Source organism: Apodemus sylvaticus, chromosome 9, assembly GCF_947179515.1.
Source record: "Apodemus sylvaticus chromosome 9, mApoSyl1.1, whole genome shotgun sequence".
NCBI lineage: Eukaryota > Metazoa > Chordata > Mammalia > Rodentia > Muridae > Apodemus > Apodemus sylvaticus.
Genome location: NC_067480.1, coordinates 74,680,430 through 74,688,759, shown reverse-complemented (window position 1 = coordinate 74,688,759; position 8,330 = coordinate 74,680,430).

Sequence of the window (8,330 nt, the reverse complement as noted above, 5' to 3'; positions counted from 1 at the left end):
GTTCATAGCAGCCCTATTTGTAATTGCCAGATGCTGGAAAGAACCCAGGTATCCCTCAACAGAAGAGTGGATGCAAAAAATGTGGTATATCTACACAATGGAGTACTATTCAGCCATTAGAAACAATGAATTCATGAAATTCTTAGGCAAATGGATGGAGCTAGAGAATATCATACTAAGTGAGGTAACCCAGACTCAAAAGGTGAATCATGGTATGCACTCACTAATAAGTGGATATTAACCTAGAAAACTGGAATACCCAAAACATAATCCACACATCAAATGAGGTACAAGAAGAAAGGAGGAGTGGCCCCTGGTTCTGGAAAGACTCAGTGAAACAGTATTCAGCAAAACCAGAATGGGGAAGTGGGAAGGGGTGGGTGGGAGGACAGGGGAAGAGAAGGGGGCTTGCGGGACTTTCGGGGAGTGGGGGGGCTAGAAAAGGGGAAATCATTTGAAATGTAAATAAATTATATCGAATAATAAAAAAAATGATAAAAAAAAAAGAAGTGTTCAACATCATTAGTCATTAGGGAAATGCAAATCAAAACAACCCTGAGATTTCACATTACACCAGTCAGAATGGCTAAAGTCAAAAACTCAGGAGACACCTTGTACTAAGCTCAAATCCAAATGGATCAAGGACCTCCACATAAAGCCAGACACTCTGAAGCTAATAGAAAAGAAACTGGGGAAGACCCTTGAGGACATCGGTACGGGGAGAAAGTTTCTGAACAGAACACCAATAGCGTATGCTCTAAGAGCAAGAATTGACAAATGGGACCTCATAAAATTACAAAGTTTCTGTAAGGCAAAGGACACCATCAAGAGGACAAATCGGCAACCAACAAATTGGGAAAAGATCTTCACCAATCCTACATCAGATAGAGGGCTAATATCCAATATATATAAAGAACTCAAGAAGTTAGACTCCAGAAAACCAAACAACCCTATTAAAAAATGGGGTACAGAGTTAAACAAAGAATTCACACCTGAAGAACTTCGGATGGCGGAGAAGCATCTTAAAAAATGCTCAACTTCATTAGTCATTAGGGAAATGCAAATCAAAACAACCCTAAGATTTCATCTTACACCAGTCAGAATGGCTAAGATTAAAAATTCAGGAGACAGCAGGTGTTGGAGAGGGTGTGGAGAAAGAGGAACACTCCTCCACTGCTGGTGGGGTTGCAAATTGGTACAACCACTCTGGAAATCAGTCTGGCGGTTCCTCCGAAAACTGGGCACCTCACTTCCAGAAGATCCTGCTATACCACTCCTGGGCATATACCCAGAAGACTCCCCACCATGTAATAAGGATACATGTTCTACTATGTTCATAGCAGCCCTATTTATAATTGCCAGATGCTGGAAAGAACCCAGGTATCCCTCAACAGAAGAGTGGATGCAAAAAATGTGGTATATCTACACAATGGAGTACTATTCAGCCATTAGAAACAATGAATTCACGAAATTCTTAGGCAAATGGATGGAGCTAGAGAATATCATACTAAGTGAGGTAACCCAGACTCAAAAGGTGAATCATGGTATGCACTCACTAATAAGTGGATATTAATCTAGAAAACTGGAATACCCAAAACATAATCCACACATCAAATGAGGTACAAGAAGAAAGGAGGAGTGGCCCCTGGTTCTGGAAAGACTCAGTGAAACAGTATTCAGCAAAACCAGAACGGGGAAGTGGGAAGGGGTGGGTGGGAGGACAGGGGAAGAGAAGGGGACTTACGGGACTTTCGGGGAGTGGGGGGGCTAGAAAAGGGGAAATCATTTGAAATGTAAATAAATTATATCGAATTAAAAAAAAAACTCAGGAGACAGCAGGTGTTGGCAAGGATGTGGAGAAAGAGGAACACTCCTCCACTGCTAGTGGGGCAGTAAGATGGTACAGCCACTTTGGAAATCAGTCTGGCTATTCCTCAGAAAACTGGACATGACACTTCCAGAGGACCCTGCTATACCACTCCTGGGCATATACCCAAAGGATTCCCCAGCATGCAATAAAGACACATGCTCCATTATGTTCATAGCAGCCTTATTTATAATAGCCAGAAGCTGGAAAGAGCCCAGATGTCCCTCAAAGGAGGAATGGATACAGAAAATGTGGTATATTTACACAATGGAATACTACTCAGCAATTAGAAACAATGAATTCACAAACTTTTTAGGCAAATGGTTTGATCTGGAAAATATCATCCTAAGTGAGGTAACCCAATCACAAAAGCATACACATAGAATGCAATCTCTGATAAGTGGATATTAATTAACCCAGAAGCCCTGAATACCCAAGGCACAAATCGCATAACAAATGACTCCCATGAAGAAGTATGGAGAGGGTCCTCATGCTGGAAAGGATTGTTCTAGCATTGGAGGGGAATATAAGGACAGAGAAAAAGGAGGGAGATGATTGGAGAATGGGTGGAGAGAAGAAGGTTTATGGGACATATGGGGAGGGGGGAATCTGGGAAAGGGGAAATCATTTGGAATGTAAACAAAGAATACAGAAAATCAAAATATTAAAAAAAATATTACAATTGTACCACTTAAAAATGAAACTATAAAAAAACAAAAAAATACAAAAAATACAACAAAACAAAACAAAAACCTGCAGCATTAGATCTTTTTGGTGTGGCATATATACTACAGATACTGATTTTTCTCATATATAATTTTGTGAGCCAATTTCTCTTGATAGACAGACATACTTGATGTGCATAGGACGTTTTTCTCATTTTGTTTCTTTAGAAATCCTTGACTAATTCACTGGACAAGACAGTTTGTGAACCAGCTCCATATATTTTCTATTTCCAATTATTAGGTATATTCATTTCAATTTTATACCATGTGTTAAAAACAAACACCAGGTACATTAGAAGATACAGTGGAATTTCTAAGATATATTTGCACCAGACTCTGTCACCTTCACAAGTTCCTATTGTGTCAAAGGAGATAAAAAGATGTCATTTTGTAGCCATTTGATTTCACTGCTATCTCTGATTTATACAAAAGAGCCATCTAAAGACCTTAATGTATTTTCTGGACTTACTTTCAAAATTAGCCATAAAGCCATTCAGGGAAAAAAATTGGTAATTTGCCACTGCTTGTCCTGGCTACTGAATTGCAGGATAATTCATCAAGGGATTTGGAAAAACCTTCCATTAGGAAGTAGAATTGCCACCTGCCTCGTGAAAGAACTCTTACTGTATGCAGCAATATGAAGAAATATTTTTTTCAGTTTCTCATCCATCTTCTTGGATATTCTCTTTCCTGGAGATAAGGTCTCCTGCAGCTCAGGGTATGTTTCCCTTCACTATATATCCAAGGCTGGTCATAAACTCCTAATACTCTTGCCTTACCTCCTGTACTGGCTGGTTTTGTGGGTCAACTTGACACAGGCTGGAGTTATCACAGAGAAAGGAGTTTCAGTTGGGGAAGTGCCTCCATGAGATCCAACTGTGAGGCATTTTCTCAATTAGTGATCAAGGGGAAGGGCCCCTTGTAGGTGGTACCATCCCTGGGCTGGTATTCTTGGGTTCTATAAGAGAACAGGCTGAGCAAGCCAAGGGAAGCAAGCCAGTAAGAAATATCCCTCCATGGCCTCTGCATCAGCTCCTGCTTCCTGACCTGCTTGAGTTCCAGTCCTGACTTCCTTTAGTGATGAACTGCAACATGGAAGTATAAGCTCAATAAACCCTTTCCTCCCCAACTTGCTTCTTGGTCATGAAGTTTGTGCAGGAATAGAAACCCTGACTAAGACAAATTGATACCAGTGTAGTGGGGTATTCCTGTGAGAACCTGACCATGTTTGGGGGAGGACTGTGGAAGGACTTTGGAACTTTGGGCTAGATGATCCATTCGGTGTTAAGAGCTCTGTGGAAAGTTCTGCAGGTGCTTGGATGATAATGTTGAGAACACTGCAGAAAATGGAAGCCTGGCTTGTGAAATTTCAGAGGGAAGATTAAAGACTCTTAAAGGGGCCATGTTTTGATTGTGAAGATTCTGTGGTTTTGGTTAGCTGGGGCTGAAGAATCAGCTGTGATTAACAAGATACCAGAACCACTAAAGCACATCTTTGTGTTACTGGGACTATTGATGCTGGTTAGCTGGAGCTAAGAAATTACCGGTGATTAAGAAGAGACCAGCATCACTAAGGTGAAATCTTTTGGGAAGTGCTTTCTGAGAGCACAGAGGCTGTGTTCCAGAGATAGCCACAGTTGTATGTTTTGTGCTGTGGCTGGACTTGGTACTGTGCAAGAGTCACCCAGATGGTACTGATTTTGAAGGCATGAAGGGGTCATGAAGAGCAGCTGAGGCTCTTGGCACAGTGAGAGGCCTCGAACGAAGGCCATTGGTGAAGGTGCAGCCTCAGTTGCAATTGATGGCCCAGGACTTGAAGGGGTCATGCATAGGAGCACAGGCTTGTCACCATGAAGGGAGCCTATGAGAGGCTATTGGTGAAGCCTAATTACAGTGGAGGATAGCAGCGTTTTGAAGATGCCAGTACCATGCAATGACCACCAAGAACAGCAGCAGCAATGGAGTACAGGCAGCTGGAGCCTAGAAGACAAGCTGTGTGCTACAAAGGGCAGAGCTGGAGAAGTAACCCAAGCCCTTGGAGGAGCCCAGAAGATCGTGAGTTGGATCCCAGACATTGAACCATTGGAGTTTGAGTTTTGCTTTTGGTTGTGACTGTGCCCTGATATATTTCCCTCTTGAAGGAAGAAAGTATTTTAGTGAAGTCCACAGTTGAGAGACTTTGAATTTTTAAAAGACTTTGAATTTTAAAAATATTGGAGATTTTGAAGTGATTGAACTTTTAATGTGTAAAGACTGTGGCACTTTTAAAGTCATTCAGATCTTGGGGATGAATAAGAAAGTAAAGGTTGAGGCTTAATGGTGATGTGTTTGTGTGTCAAGTTGACAAGGGGTCAATTGTACTGGCTGGTTTTGTTTGTCAACTTGACACAGGCTGTAGTTATCACAGAGAAAGGAGGTTCAGTTGGGGAAGTGCTTCCATGAGATCCAACTGTGGGGCATTTTTCTCAATTAGTGATCAAGTGGGGAGGGCCCCTTGTGGGTGGTACCACCTCTGGGCTGGTGTTCTTGCGTTCTATAAGAGAGTAGGCTGAGTAAACCAGGAAAAGCAAGCCATTAAGAAACATCCCTCCAAAAAAAAAAAAAAAAAGAAAAAGAAAAAGAAAAGAAAAAGAAAGGAAAAGAAAAGAAAAGAAAAGAAAAAAAAAGAAAAAGAAACATCCCTCCATGGCCTCTGTATCAGCTCCTGCTTCCTGACCTGCTTAAGTTCCAGTCCTGACTTCCTTTAGTGATGAACTGCAACATGGAAGTGTAAGCTCAATAAACCCTTTCCTCCCCAACTTGCTTCTTGGTCATGATGTTTGTGCAGGAATAGAAACCCTGACTAAGACACCTCCCAATGGCTGAGATTGCAGATGTGCACTATCACAGTTGTGCTCAACTCTTCACTTTTGATCTTTGGTTGTTATGTTGGTCAAAACCTACTCTTAATGGCTTCACATTTGCCTTGCTCTTGACTACATACGATGCATGCCTTTGACAGAGATGTTGTATGATTCATCACCATCTGATTCATAATGGCCTTGGTGTTTACCTTGTAATTCCATCTAATTTGGTGTTCACCCCTCTGTCCTGATTCTCTATGATCTCTTATGCCATAGACAAGTCCACTCCAATAAGTTACAAGAAATCACTCTACTGAACTTCCCCATGATACCAGTGTCTTTGCCCAAAAGCCTCTTTTCCATACTTGTGATGAAAATCTACCCAATTCCCTTCTGAGGAGCAGTTAGCTAGAAGGTTTTGTGGAATACCAGATCATGTTTAATACATTCATTTCTAAAACAGTTTTCTATACTTTTAAATCTTACTGAGTCTTGTGTCTGCCTTATTTATTTATTTCTAAGCACAGGTATCCATCCTAGGTCAGGAATGGTAACAACATGAAAACCATGAAGAGAAAGAAATCCTTTCCAAATTTTAATTGATTATTTATATTATTCTGCATACTGCTTGTATAAATACAATAGTCACTAGCACCAAATGACAAGTTAAATTTAAATGAATTTTAATTAAATCAAGTTTAAAAGTCAATTTCTCAGTCATGTAGCCTCTTTCTAAGTGCTCAGGAGTACTACTAATAGCTACCTTATTACATGGATAAAACAAAAGATTTTCTTCACAAAAATTTCCACCAGAAAGTTCTAAAGTACAGCTTCTAAAACTCCTTGTTGAATGCCATTATAAGTGATCATTTATTCAGCCATTAAACTATTGACAGTTCTTTACATTTTTTTTTAGCAATAACTTTCTGAGACAGCACCATCTCTAAAACATGGAGAGATCTCATCCATATGAACTCATTTCTCTGATGTGATATGCTTGGTGTCCCAAAAGCTCATAGGTAAGAATCTTGGCCCTCTTCTCAGTGCCGCGGGGTTCTGGAACCTATGGTACTTAAGATAGTTTGACCATTGTGAGCAACGTCTCACAATGTATAGAAAGACAAATTGGCACTAATCTTGTGTACTGACTCACTATTTATAGGAGAGGACTCATAAGAAAGCAAACATGATCCCTAAAATACTTCTGGCTTCCTGCATGACTCATTGATTCCTTTCACATGAATTTCCACCAGGACACCAAGTGCCATAACAGCATCACTATAGCCCCTAACCCCCTTCTGAACACTGTTCTCGGAGGACAAAACCCAAACACAAGCAATTTGAGAACCACAGCATCAATTAAATGTATTTTTTCTACTAGAAAATTCTGGTACCAGGTGGCTTTACTTGAGAATCTTGCCAGATAACACTGCATAAACTCTCCTAAGGAAATGTTCTACCTTATCTGTGACCAAAACTGAAAACATCACTCAGATCAGTAAAGATAAGTAAGACTTAATATAGACTTAGAAATTCTCAACAGAATTTTATAAATCAAATCTAGGAATACATAGATACTTCATAAGCATAAAAAGGTAGCATTTAGGGGGTTGGAGAGATGGCTCAGCAATTAACTGTAACACCAGCTCCAGGAGTTCCAACACCTTCCTACAGATATACATGCAGACAAGTATTAATCCACATAAAATAAAAATAAATAATTTAAAGGGGAGATTTATATGAGAAGGACTTACTTGCATTTCCTGACTTTAAAACTTAGTAATCAGGATTGTGTAGTATTGTGACAGACATGCAGACAGACAAATTTTTTCTGTGCAATACATTATCCATAAATGCTATCTAAATTTAAACTTTAATTAATTAAATGGGTTGTGATTAAAATTTCAGTTCTTTACTGAGAGTTATCACATTTTTAATTACTGACAGAAATTTTATTATATTTTTTAAATCTTTAATTAAAATATAAATACATCATTTCTTTCCTCCCTTGCCTTTCTTCAACCCCTCCCACCCCCACTTCCTTTCAATTTCATGGCTGTATATATGTATGTGTGTATGTGTATGATGCACATGCATGTTTGTAATAATAATTCTAAATATGTTTTCTATAAAAATATATACACAATTCACTGAATATGTTTCCTGTTGCTTGTGTGTGTTTAGGACTGAACACTGGGCATTTGATAACTAGTTAGGGGGTTCTTCCCTAGGCAAGACAGTAATTGCTTATGGCTTCTGAACTATGGTTGGAGCTCACAGAGATTTCTGCCATCTATGTGGCACGACAAGAGAGGTAAGTGTTATAGTGCCAGAAGGTGCTATGCAAGACACCAAAAGAGAACAGCAGAGAGGATTCTTACTTAGCTGTGTAACCTATGAACTCTAGCAATGACCAGCATGGTACAATACCCCTTAGAATACAATAGTGACACTCACATCTTGATGGTAACTAGCATCTCTCAAATTGGACTAAAGGCCAGCTTAATTGAAAGGAAATTATGCCTGGCACTGTAATCCTGACCAATTTCTCCTAGCTGGTGAAGTCATGAATCTTAGATGAGAAGCTACCACTGTCAGTTTTTAAACCATGTGAGTTCCAATTGCATTCTAAATACTTATCTTTACACCCCACCGCAAGTGGAGCTCTCACCCTTCCTCAAACAAGCTTCTTATGCAGCAGATGGAGTTATCACATTTTAAATTCTCACTATCGACATGTGATAGCAAATGACTCGGTATTGAACACTTCTGCATAGCACATATCCATCATTTCCAAGTCCTATTGGGCAGCACCGATAGCTACAACTTAGAGTACATACAGTAATTTCATATTCCCCAAATATAGAGACTGATTTAGAAACAACTTCTTACCTT